We start from the raw sequence: 16,446 nt of genomic DNA, 5'->3' as shown, positions 1-16,446 counted from the left end.
TTTACCACCGGAGGATTTTGCTGTCTTAGGTCTGGGCCACTTTTGCGATTCGGCACTGTGCGAATTTAACTGACAATTATGCGGTCATGCAACTCCATACCCAAACAAAATTTACGTCCTTTTTTTCCCACAAACAGAGCTTTCTTTTGGTGGTATTTGATCACCTGTGCGATTTTTACTTTTTGCGCTATAAACAAAAAAAGAGCGACAATTTTGAAAAAATAACAATATTTTTCACATTTTTTTATATGAAATTCCCCCCCCCCCCCCAAAAAAATGTAAAAATCAAAATTTTTTATCATTTTAGGCCAATTTGTTTTCTGCTACCTATGTTTGGTAAAAAAAATTGCAATAAGCGTATTTTGATTGGTTTGAGCAAAAGTTATTGCGTTTACTAACTAAGGGAATGATTTCTGTCGTTTTTGGTGTTTTTTTTTTTAACGAGTAATGGCGGCGATCTGCGATTTTTTTTGCGGGACTGCAACATTGGGGCAGACAGATCGGACCCTTGACTGACATCTTTGACACTTTTGGGGTTACCAGTGACATTACTACAGTAATCAGTGCTATAAATATGCACTGTTACTGTAAAAATGACATCATTTTATTGGAGAGGGAGGGGTTAATGTATGCCTGGTGCTTACTGACGTGTGTGGGGGGAGGTGACTGAGTGACACAGGGACAGATCGCATGTTCAGCTATGCTGAACCCTGCAATCTGACCCTGTTTACACAAGCGGGCGGATCTCCAGACTCGATTCCCCGATGATCGGGGAAGAGCAGCACGCGCCGCCGAGAAGGGGGAGTGTCTGGCGACATAGGTCTACATTGTCAGACCTACAAGAGCCACTTTGAAGCAGTAGAGCTCTAGTGAGCAGCGGCAAAGTGGTTAAGGACAGCTCACCGCAGATTTTCCTGCAGCAGGCAGCCCCTCCTGCGCGAACCAACGTAACTGTACGTCAGTCACATACCAGCATTTAGGGGGCTCTGGGGACTCCGATGCACGGGGCCGGTGGCTCCAATTGCCGCTGGGCAACTGAGATCGCTCCTCGCTGAGAGAGAAGGATGGTCAGCTGTTGTAAACACAGCTGACTGTTCTTCTCTCTGGAATGATCACAGAGCATCTGGGATCCTTCTATATGGGATCAAAGGTCTTTTCAGAAGTCACGCCCCCCCCCCCCCCACAGTTATAATCACTCCTCTAGGCTCACATTTAACCCCTTGATCACCTATAATATTAACCCCTTCCATGCCAGTGTCACTATTACAGTAACAGTGCATATTTTTAGCAGTGATTACTGTAGTAATGTCACTGGTCCCCCCCAAAAGTGTCAAACATGTCAGTTAGGGGTCCGATCTGTCCGCCGCAATGTCGCAGTCCAACTAAAAATCGCAGATCGCCGCCATTGCTAGTAAAAAAAAAAAAAACAATAAAAATGACATAAATCTTTCCCGTAGTTAGTAGACGGGATAACTTTTGCGCAAACCAATCAAAATACGCTTATTGCGATTTTTTTTTTTTTAACCAAAAATATGTAGCAGAAAACAAATTGACCTAAAATGTTAAAAAATTTAGATTTTTAAATGTCTTTTTTGGGAATGTTATATAGCAAATTGGCCTAAAATGTTAAAAAAATTTTGGGGGAATTTTATATAGAAGAATGTGAAAAATATTGTTTTTTTTAGGGGTCCGATCAGTCCGCCGCAATGTCGCAGTCCCATTAAAAATGGCAGATCGCTGCCATTACTAGTAAAAAAATAAATACATAAATAAAAATGACATAAATCTTTCCCCAAGTTTGTAGACACGATAACTTTTGAGCAAACCAACCAAAGTGCGCTTATTGCAATTTTTTTTAATTAAAAAAATTCCATTTTTTTTTTGGGGGGGGGGGGGTCATTATTGCCTGGTCATTAAGGGGGAAAATCCTTCCGGTCCAGAAGTGGTTAAATTCTCCTTTCCCCATATTTCGGTTATTTAGATAAAATAAAATGAATAGAGAGTAACTGAAAGGCAGAAGGACTCGGCCAGAAAAGCTGTTTTTTGAATTTTTTTCATAGCATGATACTCAATCTCTGGAGGTGCGACAAACAGTATTAACTGCTGCGTCAGCCCGAGCCAGGTCACCACGCCGATCGTTGGAAATCAGATGCAGATGTTAGAGGCAAGTTATCCCACCATAAATTAATTCATATAAAAAACATCCTACTGTACTAACAGAGGACACAATTTTATTACAATCTGAGTGAGAATGAGATTATTCCCTGGAGTCAATATTTTAGTCTCATTTGAAATGTGTAACCTGATTGGTTGATATGGACACCTCCACCTTGGCACTCGTCTTCTTTATTCCACTGTTTTTTATTTAAGCCACTGTCTGCAAATTAAAAGAAGGCTTTCAGCACAACCTTGTACAGCCCTCTCCTTTTACCCAGCTGGCTGCAAGGTCATTATATATATTATATACAGCACTTAACCACTTGCCTACTGGGCACTTAAACCCCCTTCCTGCCCAGGCCGATTTTCTGCTTTCAGCGCTGTTGCACTTTGAATGACAATTGCGCGGTCATGCCACTCTGCACTTATAGGAAGTTGTTATCATTTTTTTCACACAAATAGAGCTTTCTTTGGTGGTAATTAATCACCAATGGGGGTTTTATTTTTTGCTAAACAAACAGAAAAAGACCAAAAATTTAAAAAAAAAAAAAATGAGTTTTTATAGTTTGTTATAACATTTTGCAAACAGGTAATTTTTCTCCTTCATTGATGTGCGCTGATGAGGTGGCACTGGTGGGCACTGATAGGCTGCAGTGATGGGCACTGATAGGCTGCAGTGATGGGCACTGATAGGCGACACTGAGGGGCACTGATAGGCTGCAGTGATGGGCACTGATAGGCTGCAGTGATGGGCACTGATTAGGCTGCACTGATGGGCACTGATAGGCAGCACTGAGGGGCACTGATGGGCACTTCCAGGATCATCTGCCCCCTACCTATCCTTTATAAATGCATGTGCTTCCATTGTGGAGACTCACAGAAGTCAGGGACTGCAGAAAACAGGGTGCCTTGGCAGGGCCTGCAGCTCACGCATGTATTTGCAAATGTGTGCAACTAAGCCCTTGTTCTTCATGCATACTGTTAGACAGGTCAATTCAGTTGGTCGCAGACTGGTCTGTAGGTTTTAGCTTGGAAATCTCCTTGTATTTGTTTGACATACGCCGCCCTTCCAGTGCTCCTTGCTACAAAGACCATTTATAGGTGGGGGCAGTGGCCACTTTTTTGTACTGATGAGGCGGCACTGAAGAGGAGGCACTGATGAGGTGGCACTGATGGGCACTGATAGGCGGCACTGATGGGCACTGATGAACACTGGTAGGCGGCACTGATGGGCACTGATAGGCGGCCCTGATGAGGAGGCACTGATGGACAGCACTGGTGGGCAGCATTATTGGACACTGGTGAGCAGCACTGATGGGAAGCATTGATAGCACAGATGGGCAGCAGTGATGGCACTGATGGGCACTGATAAGCTGCACTGATGAGCGCTGATAGGCAGCACTGATACGCATTGATAGGCGGCACTGGTGGGCACTGGTGGGCACTGATGAGGCAGCAATAATGGGCACTGATGAGGCGACACTGATAGGAGGCATTGATGAGCACTGCTAGACAGCATCGATGGGCACTGGTAGACAGCACTAATGAGCACTGGTGGCACATATGGGCAGCATGGATGGGGATGCACTAATAATCAGTGCCCTGATTATCTGTGTGCATGTCACCTACCAGGATTGCCAATTACCGTCTCTACTCTCCTCACACTGTGACAGTGCATGAGGAGAGGAATGCTGATAACCAGCAACTCTGTTTACCCTATGATCAGCTGTGGTTGGCCCTTTACCATTATCTGTGATTGGCTGTGTCTGAAGGAGACACAGCTGATGGTTTGGCACTTTTTTATTAGCCGATAGAGAAAACTCATCTGTTGCATCATTTGTTGCTAGGTATTTCAGCTTGTTTAGCTTTTCCATTAGCTTTCATTTCTTTTGTTATTTTTTATTAATATATATATATTTTTTTTTCGTTAGGGTAAAAGGTTAGAGTTAAGGTTAGGTTAGGATTAGAAGTTGGGGTTAGGGTTAGGATTAGAGGTTAGGGTTTTTTATTTTTTTATATAAATACTACTACTACTTGTACTAATGATAATAATAATAATAATAATAATAATAATAATAATAATAATAATAATAATAATAATAATAATAATAATTAATAATAATAATAAATAATAAATACATGTAAAATGAATATACAAATAAATAAAAAATAATCATAAATAAATAATAAATGAATACTAGGTAATAATAAATAAATAAATAACCCCCAACCTTAACCCCAAACCTTAAAAAAATATAATAAAATAATAATAAATAACAACACCCTAACCCTAACAAAAAATAAATACATCAAATATTATTATTATTATTATTATTTTTATTAGTAGTAGTAGTAGTAGTAGTAGTAGTAGTAGTAGTAGTAGCAGTAGTATTAAATAATTTATTTAATATGTTTTAGCCCCCGTTCACACTTTTTTTTCTCCTTCAGCGTTTTGGAACTTTGAGCTTCAAATGCTGAGGTGTGAATGAGGCCTTAAAGTGGACCTTGCACTTCAAGCAGGTTTACACTTAGGCTCGGTTCACACTTATGCGATGCGGGAAGGCTGGGAATTTGCAGCCTGTTCCCGCATCGCAAACGCACCCTTGGCAGTTCACACTGCCATATGCGATACGCAGGGGGTGTCAATGTAATGTTAACGACACTCCCAGTTTGATCGCATATCGCAGTGCGACCTTACAGTTCGCACAGGATCGGATCGCACAAGTGATAACCACTGTGCGATCCGATCCTGATGCGGCTCAAAAAAAGGGTCCTGTGCGATTTTACAAAGTGTATGGCTGAATTCGCACCGCACAGCCGATCACATGTAATGAAGGAGCCATGCGCTCCGATATTATATGCGATCGCCGCAGCCGCACATATGTGAACCGGCACTTATTCAGAGCCGGTTCACACTTCTGCGTGTGCCGGGTTCGCATGTCATGTCGGAGCGCACTGCTCCGACATGACATGCGATCAGCTGTGCGGTGCGAGTTTAGCCATACAGTTTGTATGGCTAAATTCGCACCGCACCCGCAGCAAAGACGCACAGGAGGCATTTTTGCTGCCGCATCAGGATCGGATCGCACAGCGGTTCACACTTGTGCGATCCGATCCTGTGCGAACTGCACGATCGCACTGCGATATGCGATCAAACTGGGGGTGTCGTTAAGATTACATTGACACCCCCAGCGGATCGCATATGGCAGTGTGAACTGCCGGGGGTGCGTGTGCGATGCGGGAACAGGCTGCGAATTCGCAGCCTTCCCGCATCGCAATAGTGTGAACCGAGCCTCAGTGTGGGTCCCCCCCCTTCCCTTAATGCTGCTTAAAGTACTGTACATACAAGTACCTATAGAAGGAAAAATAGTAATATAAAAGAGTATTTTTTCTACTACACTCTAATTATTATTATTCCTAAAATTTATCAAGCAGCTTCAACTATAGTGTGAACCACATTAACCACTTGCCGACCGCCGCACGACTATCTACGTCGGCGGTCAGCCCCTCACAGGCAAAGTGACGTAGGGCTACGTCACTAGCTTGTGAGGGTCTAGGGAGCGAGCGCGCGCCGCCGGAGGCGCGCTCCAGCTCCCGCGTGGTCACGGACCCCCCCCGATGTCCGCCGGCCACTCTGTGATCGGCGGGGGAGAGGGAGAAAGTCAGGCAGCTTGTGTAAACAAGCTGCCTGTCATTCTCCCCTCTGTATGAGAGATGATCATATGGATCTACTATGTAGATCCGTTGATCACTCTGCATACAGCTGAAGCCACAGCCAATCACAGTAAGAATCACGCCGCCATTACGCGTTAAAAAAAAAAATGACATAAATCTTTCCCGAGGTTTGTAAACGCAATAACTTTTGCGCAAACCAATCAAAATACGCTTTTTGCGATTTTTTTTACCAAACATAGGTAGCATAAAACAAATTGGCTGAAAATGTTAAAAAATTTTGATTTTTACATTTTTTTGGGGGAATTTCATATAAAAAAAGTGAAAAATATTGTTACTTTTGCAAAATGTACGCTCTTTTTTTGTTTATAGCGCGTGATCAAAAAATCGCACAGGTGATCAAATACCACCAAAAGAAAGCTCTGTTTGTGGGAAAAAAAGGACTCCAAATTCGTTTAGGTACAGCGTCGCACGACCGCGCAATTGTCTGTTAAAGTCACGCAGTGCCGAATCGCAAAATACCCCCTGGTCGTTTAGCAGCCAAATCCTCCGGGGCTTAAGTGGTTAATCTAACATAGACTAAAATATGTACAGCGCATTTTTTTTTATATTGTGGGTTTTATTTATTAATTTATTGCACTTTAGATTATCAACTGAATTTATATACTGTAAAGAATCCCACAAAAGTAAGTACACCCCTCACATTTTTGTAAATATTTTATTCTATCTTTTCATGTGACAACACTGAAGAAATGACACTTTGCTACAATGTAAAGTAGTGAGTGTACAGCTTGTATAACAGTGTAAATTTGCTGTCCTCTCAAAATAACTCAACACACAGCCAATAATGTCTAAACCGCTGGCAACAAAAGTGAGTACACCCCTAATTGAAAATGTCCAAATTGGTCCTAATGTGTCAATATTTTGTGTGGTCACCATTATTTTCCAGCACTGCCTTAACCCTCTTGGGCATGGAGTTCACCAGAGCTTCACAGGTTGCCACTGGAGTTCTCTTCCACTTCTCCATGATGACATCACAGAGCTGGTGGATGTTAGAGACCTTGCGCTCCTCCATCTTCCGTTTGAGGATGCCCCACAGATGCTCAATAGGGTTTAGGTGTGGAGACATGCTTGGCCAGTCCATCCCCTTTACCCTCAGCTTCTTTAGCAAGGCAGTGGTCAATCTTGGAGGTGTGTTTGGGGTCGTTATCATGTTGGAATACTGCCCTGTGTCCCAGTCTCTGAAGGGAGGGGATCATGCTCTGCTTCAGTATGACACAGTACATGTATATACTGCTTACACAGACACGGAACCAACACTAATTAGTAAGCAACCAAGCGCTTAGTGAGGATAACTACCTCTAATCTAGTGTGATAACAAATGCTGCTACTTAATACAAGTACATGAATCAATAGAATATGTGTAAATACAAGCTGTCTGTAGATACAAAATATATTCCAGTAGCGCAAAAGAAGATGATAAGCTCACTCCCCTATCACACAATCACTGAAAACTTAATATAAATCCAGTATAAAATATATAAAATAATGTATAGTCCCAACATGGATCAGTCCACCAAAGCAGCGTAGGAAAAAATATGACAAATGACGGTACTCCACACTGATGTATCCCTTGGGAAGTTCTAATGGTGCAGATATACAGGATCACCTTGACCTTACTTCTGTAGCACAGAGGCTGACATCATCCTCCTGCCAGCAAGATTCCTGTGAATGCCGAATAGCCCAAACCTCACCAGAAGGCATCGCAGCTTGGTGCAGATTTCTATTCTTGCGTGATTTTGGCTACTTAACATTCTCAGGGATCGGCCAGAATGGAGAATGACTTTTGCCCAGTGGCTGCAAGAGGAATCCAGGGGAGAATATTTATGTTGTGTAACCTTTTTTTTTTTTGCACTTTCATCCATCATTTTAACCACTTGCCGACTGCCTAACGCCGATCTACATCGGCAGTCAGCCCCTCACAGGCAAAGTGACGTAGGGCTACGTCACTAGCTTGTGAGGGTCTAGGGAGCGAGCGCGCACCGCCGGAGGCGTGCTCCCGCGTGGTCACGGACCCCCCCCGCGCGTGTGACCAGCGGACCCGATGTCCGCCGGTCACTCGGCGATCGGCGGGGGAGAGGGAGAATGTCAGGCGGCTTGTGTAAACAAGCCACCTGTCATTCTCCTCGCTGTAAAGACACTGATCACACGGATCTAGTATGTAGATCCGTTGATCAGTGTCCTTACAGCTCAAGCCACAGCCAATCACAGTAGAAAGCACGCCCCTAGGGATACACACAGCCCCTCCCTCCCAAATAAAGTTAACCCCTTCACTACCAGTGTATTTTTACAGTAACAGTGCATATATATAGCACTGATTACTGTAGAAATGTCACTGTTAACCCCAAAAGTGTCCCAAATGTCAGTCAAGGGTCCGATCTGTCCGCCCCAATGTCGCCGTACCGCAAAAAAAATCGCAGATCGCCGCCATTACGCGTTAAAAAAAAAAAACAACAAAAATGACAAAAATCTTTCCCTTTGTTAGTAAACGCGATAACTTTTGCGCAAACCAATCAAAATACGCTTTTTGCGATTTTTTTTTACCAAACATATGTAGCATAAAACAAATTGGCCGAAAATGTTAAAAAATTTTGATTTTTACATTTTTTTGGGGGGAAATTTCATATAAAAAAATGTGAAAAATATTGCTATTTTTGCAAAATTGACGCTCTTTTTTTGTTTATAGCGCGTGATCAAAAAATCGCACAGGTGATCAAATACCACCAAAAGAAAGCTCTGTTTGTGGGAAAAAAAGGACGCCAAATTTGTTTAGGTACAGCGTCGCATGACCGCGCAATTGTCCGTTAAAGTCACGCAGTGCCGAATCGCAAAATACCCCCTGGTCGGAATGGGGGTAAAATCTTCCGGGGCTTAAGTGGTTAAAGAGGGGGGATGGGAGATCCCAGTGCTGGGACAAGGTCATCTAGAGCCCAGGGCTGCACCCCCACCACCCCCCCCCCCCAGGATATAAGCAGAGCAGTATGTGTCAGCAAAAATCCCCCCCACAAAAAAAGCACTAATCTGCAAGCTTACCCCTTAAGCATAAATTCCCCTTCCTCCTAGTACAAATCTGCCCTCCTGCTGAATTCCCCCCTCCCTGCCAGTGGCGGCCGGTGTGTTGGCCCCCTAATCTGCATGCAGGGGCGCCGGACGCATGGAGCTCAATTGGGCTTTTTTTTTTTTTGCATCACCTGATTAGAGCCAGAGGCTCTAATAGGCTTCAGCAAAGGGTGGACCTGGGGCGCAGAGCAGTGCTCCCCGAGCCCACCCATTGTGTGACAATAGCGAATAAAAATTTGCTATTGTCACACGGATCCTCCTTCTGGCCAATCAGGGAGCGGGTCTAATACCTGATTCCTGATTGGCCGCAAGGCAAACACCATGCCATTGGCCGAGGAGGAGGCAGGAGCGGGAGGACTCGAGGAGACACGCCGGGGGACTGAGGAGAAGGCGCCGCCGCCGCTGCTAATCCAGGTAAGTGCACTGGTCTCTGGGCCACACTGCATTGAAGGGGGCACGCACGCTGGTCACTGCATTGAAGGGGGCACGCACGCTGGTCACTGCATTGAAGGGGCGTGTATGCTGGTCACTGCATTGAAGGGAGCACGCACGCTGGTCTCTGCATTGAAGGGGGCATGTACGCTGGTCACTGCATTGAAGGGGGCATGTACGCTGGTCACTGCATTGAAGGGGGCATGTACGCTGGTCACTGCATTGAATGGGGCATGTATGCTGGTCACTGCATTGAAGGGGGCATGTACGCTGGTCACTCTGCATTGAAAGGGGGCATGCTGGCATCTCTGCATTGAAAGGGGGCACGCTAGTCTCTGTGCATTGAAAGGGGGCACACTGGTCTCTGTGCATTAAAAGGGGGCACGCTGGTCTCTGTGCATTGAAAGGGGGCACGCTGGTCTCTGTGCATTGAAAGGGGGCACGCTGGGCTCTCTGCATTGAAAGGGGGCATGCTGGTCTCTGTGCATTGAAAGGGGGCACGCTGGTCTCTGTGCATTGAAAGGGGGAACGCTGGTCTCTCTGCATTGAAAGGGGGCATGCTGGTCTCTCTGCATTGAAAGGGGGCACGCTGGTCTCTCTGCATTGAAAGGGGGCACGCTATACCTTAATTACTGAAGGCCCCTTTCACACTTTTGCAACCTCAAAGTCACACAATTTTTTACAGCGTTTTTTGCCGCAAAGCAATGCCTATTACATTTTTCTGTTTGCGCCCCCCCCCCCCCAAATTTTGAGCACCAGCCGCCACTGCTCCCTGCACAAATATTTGCCCCCTCCAAATAAAAATGACTGTTCCTAGCACAAATCTTCTACCCCTAAAATTTCCCCTCCCAGTACACATCTTCTCCCCCAATTCCCCCCTCCCAGCACAAATTCCCCCCCAAATCAGCCTTCCTAGCATGAATCTTCTTCCCCCACCCACCCCCCTCCCAACACAAATCCCCGAAATCACCACTTTTAGCACCCCCCCCCATCCCCCAAATTTCCCAAACTGGAACAATACTTACCCCCCCGTTGCCCCCCAAATTCCCCCTACCAACACAAATCCCCTCCCCCCAATCTCCTTGCGGTGCGCCTCCACTTCACATGATGCTACAGTGCCCAGGGCAGCCGACCCTCCTGCCCACCCCTTGTCCTGGCACTGGGAGCACCTTTAACTACTTAAGGACCGCCCGCCGCAGTTATACTGCATCAGGCAGCCCCTCCCAAGCAAACCGACGTAGGTATATGTCGGGTGCAGCGGGCAGGCGGCTCTGATTGCTGCCTGACACCCACAATCATTCCCCGCTGAGAGAGAAGAACGGTCAGCTGTTGTAAATACAGCTGCCCGTTCTTTTCCCTGGAATGATCACAGAGCTCCTGTGATCCTTCTATATAGGATCACAGGTCTCTATGGTAATTTCCGAAGCCACACCCCCCACAGTTATAATCACTCCCCTAGGCTTACATTTAACCCTTTGATCACCCACAGTATTAACTTCTTCCCTGCCAGTGTCGTTATTAGAGTAACAGTGCATATTTTTAGCAGTGATTACTGTAGTAATGTCACTGGTCCCCCCAAAAATGTCAAAAATGTCAGTTAGGGGTCCGATCTGTCTGCTACAATGTTGCAGTCCCGCTAAAAACCGCAGCTCGCCACCATTACTAGTAAAAAGAAAAAAACAATAAAAATGACATAAATCTTTCCCCTAGTTTGTAGACGCGATACCTTTTGCGCAAACCAATCAAAATACGCTTATTGCAATTTTTTTTTTTTTTTTGCCAAAAATATGTAGCAGAAAACAAATTGTCCTTAAATGTTAAAAAAATTAGATTTTTACGTTTTTTGGGGGGAATATTATATAGCAGAAAGTGAGCTTTCTTTTGGTAGTATTTGATCACCTCTGCGATTTTTATTTTTTGTGCTATAAACAAAAAAAAGAGCGACAATTTTGAAAAAAAAAAAACAATATTTTTCACATTCTGCTATAAATCTTCTACAAAAGTGTCAAAAATGTCAGTTAGGGGTCCGATCTGTCCGCTGCAATGTCGCAGTCCCGCTAAAAATTATTAAAAAAAAAAATTACTAGTAAAAAATAAATGAATAAAACTGACATAAATCTTTCCCGTAGTTTGTAGACGCAATAACTTTTGCGCACACCAATCAAAATTCTCTTATTGGGGTTTTTTTTTTTACCAAAAGTATTTAGCAGAATACAAATTGGCCTAAAAGGATGGAAACATTTGATTTTGATTTTTTTTTTATTTTTTTGCGGGGGGGGGGAGGGATTGTTATATTATTATTATTATTATTATTATTATATTATATTATTATTATATTATTATATGGGATTGAATGTGAAAAATATTTTTTTCTTTTCAGAATTGTCGCTCTTTTTTTGTTTAAAGTGCAAAAAATAAAAATTGCAGAGGTGATTAAATACCACCAAAAGAAAGCTCTATTTGTGGGGAAAAAAGAAGATCAATTTTATGTGGGTACAGCGTCGCACGACCGCACAATTTTCCGTTAATGTAACGCAGTGCTGAATTGCAAAAAATGGCCCAGAAGTGGTTAATGTTTTTAAATGATTTATTTATTTTTATTTTTTTATACTGTTGCCTAATTTTTTTTTTTTAATCACTTTTGTTGCTGTCCCAAGGAATGTAAACATCCTTGTGACAGTAATGGGCATATGACGGGTACTCTTTATAAAACCCCCAAATTGCTCCTCTGCTCCTAAAAGCATTTGATCACACCAAGATCTGTGTTTTTGAATGCTATTGATTTCTGGAAATAGCATCGTTGACATCCGGGAAAACCATCAGGTCATCTCTTCCGGGTTACCGTAGCTTAGAGCTGATCTAAGCCCATCTGGGCTTTGTTTGGCTCACCGACAAACCGGTGGACGGTAGAGCTTGAGAGAGTTCTATGTCCGCTCTCATTGCTTGTAAAAGCAATCCAGCTGCTATTTAGCCACTAGGATTGCTTTTACAAGAGAGCCTACTGTAAAATTTTGAATTTCCCTCTTATTTCTGTCCTGATGATACTGGTCACCAGGAAAAATAGAGAGGGTGAATCTACACAATCTAACACAGACAGTTATAAAAACTGGGATTCTAAACCTTCCACATGCTATCCAAATCTAAAAAAAGTTTTGGTTCTAGATCCCCCTTAAAGGGAAGTTCCACCTAAAAGTGGAACTTCCGCTCATCTGCTTCCTACCCCCTTCCAGGGCCACATTTGGTACCTTTTAGGGGGGAGGGGTGGAACGGGGTACCTGTTTTTGACAGGTACCCTTCCCTACTTCCAGGAGACAGCACCGCGGCGCTGTCCCTCAGAAGTTCAGTCCCCTTTCTCCTTCCCCGCTGCCAAGCCAAAGAGAATGCACAGCACGCTTCGCACATGTGCAGTAGGGAACCAGCTGTGAAGCCGAAAGGCTTCATTGCCGGTTTCCCTTAGAGTGAATGGCGGCGGCAGCACCTGGCAGCCAATCTGAAAATCGGCTGAGGTGCTGACATTGCGGAATCCCTTGACAGTTAAGTGTCCTAATATTAAAAGTCAGCAGCTACAGAATTTGTACAGTGTTTGTAGCGGCTTTAACACTATGAAAAACCTCTTACTTGACCCTACAATTTTGTCAAAGAAGAAAAATGCCGTGCTCCACAACAGTAAAATCAGTCTGTATATGCAGTAAAGCATGCTTGTTATACTCACTGAGGATCCTAAGGGGTTACTCCTCTGAGTTGTGTAAAAAGGCTGTTTTATCCTGTCTTCTCTGATCCTCTCCTTCTTACATTGCCCCGAAAACATGTCCGGACAAGACAGAGTTAGTGGAGTCACTCTGCACATGCTCAGTTTGGTGTGTATTGCTAGAGAATTTTTTATTTATTTTTTCTTGGGATGATGAATGTGATCAGCACAGGACTAGGGTTGAGCGAACCCGGACTGTATTGTTCGGGATCGTACCGGACTTCTGGGTGTTCGGTACCCAGACACAGACCTGAACTTTTCACTGTTTGTTCAAGATACAGTCCGTTGTTCGGTAATTTATTTCATGTTTTGGCGTGGTTTCAACAGCTGCAGGGCAGCCAATCAACAAACGTTTAACTAGTGTGCCCTTGGAAGCCATCACAGCCATGCCTACTAATGGCATGGCTGTGATTGGCCAGTGCAGCATGTGACACAGCCTCTATATAAGCTGGAGTCACGTAGCGCCGCCTGTCACTCTGCTCTAACTACTGGAGATTGCTTTCAGGGAAAGAATAGGAAGAATCTTCTTTAATCACTTTGCCACTGAGTACCGTAGTACTACTGCGGCAAAGTGGCTCGTTATCGTCTGACGACGTAGACAGCGATCTACATCAATTTTATTGTGTGGGGGTGCAGTGCATGATCTTTTTGCCCTGACCTGAGCCCAGTGAGGAGGAGGGAGAAAAAAAAAACCTTTTATCAGTCTGTTAGGTGGGCGGCGTGCGGTGTAAAGCGGCCATTTAATGCAAGCTCAGTGCATATGTGTTTGCTTAATCTGGATTTTAAAAAAAAAAAAATGTTTTTTCCTTCATATTTTACTGTGACATACAGCGTTTAGACACTGCTGTTCTAATCTGCTATTCAAAAAGCACCAATTTAAGGGGAAAATTATTTGGCTGGGGGCGTTATCACAGACAAGAGCAGCCGCCTGTCCAGAGTCAATGTGGACAAGCTCACGTTCATTAAAATGAACCAGGCATGGATCCTTACTTGTCCGTACCTTGTGCAGAATAGACATGTATACCGGCCTTACCCAGCCATTGTTGTATTTTTAATCTTTCTCACTCTTTTGGGGTGTACCCTAATTTAAAAATAAATTTAAAATTAAAAACAAAAACCAGTGTTGGCTACCTCGTCCTCCTCCACCGCCGCTTCCACCTACACCGCCACCTCAACCTCCTACTCCATATGGGCCTCGTCCTCCTAGATCAAGAGGATTAATTTTTATTTTTATGTTTTTTATGTTATTTTAAGTTATTTCCCTATCCACATTTGTTTGAAGAGCACTTGCCATGCTCTTAAGAAGATTTTGCTGCCATTTGCAGCCCTCTAGCCCTTTCCATGTTTTTTTTAGAGCCATTTTAGTGCTCAAAAGTTTGGGTCACCATTGACTTCAATGGGGTTCGGGATCGGGGTAAAGTTCGGGTTAAGTTCGGGTCACGAACCCAGACTTTTTTTTCAAGTTCGGCCGGACCCGCCGAACCCGGACATCCAGGTGTTCGATCAACTCTACACAGGACCAATCAGCAGGGGTCAGGGTCAGGGGTCCTACATTCTGATATGACAGCCAGTGCAGTATAAAAACTCTTCCTACAAGCTTTAACCAGACAATGATAGAAGTCACAAGACTGCTATATACTGCTGATGAGAAAAGGTATTTAGCAGTTTATATTTACTAAAATAATTGCATTTTCATATTCTGTGTACTGTGGGAGAGCAGATATAGTGACTGCAGAGTCCTGGGTTCAGTAACACTTTAAGTCCATAGAGGGATTTCAACTGTTTCTCAGACGATGCCCTGATTTTGTCAGGTTACCACCTAGCCATCACACACAATGCAAATCAAGTTCAGCAGCAGCACTATGGACACAGGCAACCTTTATACCTGTGGAGAACTAATTTGCATCCAGTACAGTGCCAGTGCAAATTTAATTTTAGGCTGGAAAGTGGAGTTCTCCTTTAAAAAATATGTTCCATAAATTTTACTCCGGTGGTGAGCGGGGTAATTATAGCTATTGGCTACATATCCGGACAATCATAATAGTGTTGACTCACTCCCCTCCTCTTCCCTCTTCAATAATCTATACACCATATGCTAGGAGAGATCTTGAAGCAAATTTTAAATTCTCTGGACGTCCTTTATAATTTTTCATGTTTTTTTTTTTTTTAAATATATATATATATATATAACTTTTTTATCATTTATCTCTTTTTTAAAATATTTGATCATATTTTAGTAAGACTTCAGCTTCAGCTTAACATTTGAATGGTGCCCTTTATCGGCTAAAAAAATATTTTTCAAATTTGGATTTTTAAACATTATAATAAAAAAATATATAAAAATAATTGTAAAAAAAACCTCTACATTTTCTCCTTTGCCTTGTGTTAGAAATATTTACAAACAGTCAATGTAAATTTTGAGTTCCAAAGAAAATGAAACCTTCCCTTAAATATGGAAACTCAATTTTCTCGGTAGGGAAATTGCTTTAGCAGACCAAAACTGTGTGCTGGTATGGCATCCGACCAACTTCCTATATGTTTAGAATGTGAAGTTTCCAAACCCCTTAAAATATCTCCGACAGGAGGACCGTCCCGCGTTATAGAAACAAAAATATGGAAAGTGGTAATAGAAAGTCATTGTTTATATGTGTGTAGAAATGTCTGGTTATGTATTATAGATATAAATTAGACAGATTATATTAAATTAAATTGAGGTGATTGAGATATTGAGGTGACAAACACTGTACATTACTGCTGTATATTAATATGTAATGTATAGATACATTCTATGGATAGATAGATAGATAGATAGATAGATAGATAGATAGATAGATAGATAGATAGATAGATAGATAGATAGATAGATTTAAAAAGGAAAAGAAAATCCATGAGGTCCCTGCACATCCACATAAATAGATAATTAGAAAGACGGAAAGATAGACATATATACATTAGATACAAAACAGATAGAAAGAAAGAAAGAAAGAAAGAAAGAAAGAAAGAAAGAAAGAAAGAAAGAAAGAAAGAAAGAAAAAGAAAGAGTCCCTGAAAAGTCCCTGAAGTCTCTGGATAGATAGATAGATAGATAGATAGATAGATAGATAGATAGATAGATAGATAGATAGATAGATAGATAGATAGATAGATAGATAGATAGATAGATAGATAGATAGATAGATAGATAGATAGATAGATAGATAGATAGATAGATAGATAGATAGAAGGAAGTCCCTGAAGTACCTGCATATCTAGTAGGAAAGAAAGAAAGAAAGAAAGAAAGAAAGAAAGAAAGAAAGAAAGAAAGAAAGAAAGAAAGA

The sequence above is a fragment of the Pelophylax lessonae genome (genome assembly GCF_965119305.1).
Source record: "Pelophylax lessonae genome assembly, chromosome: 5".
Lineage (NCBI taxonomy): Eukaryota > Metazoa > Chordata > Amphibia > Anura > Ranidae > Pelophylax > Pelophylax lessonae.
Note: the sequence above shows the minus strand (reverse complement) of the source record.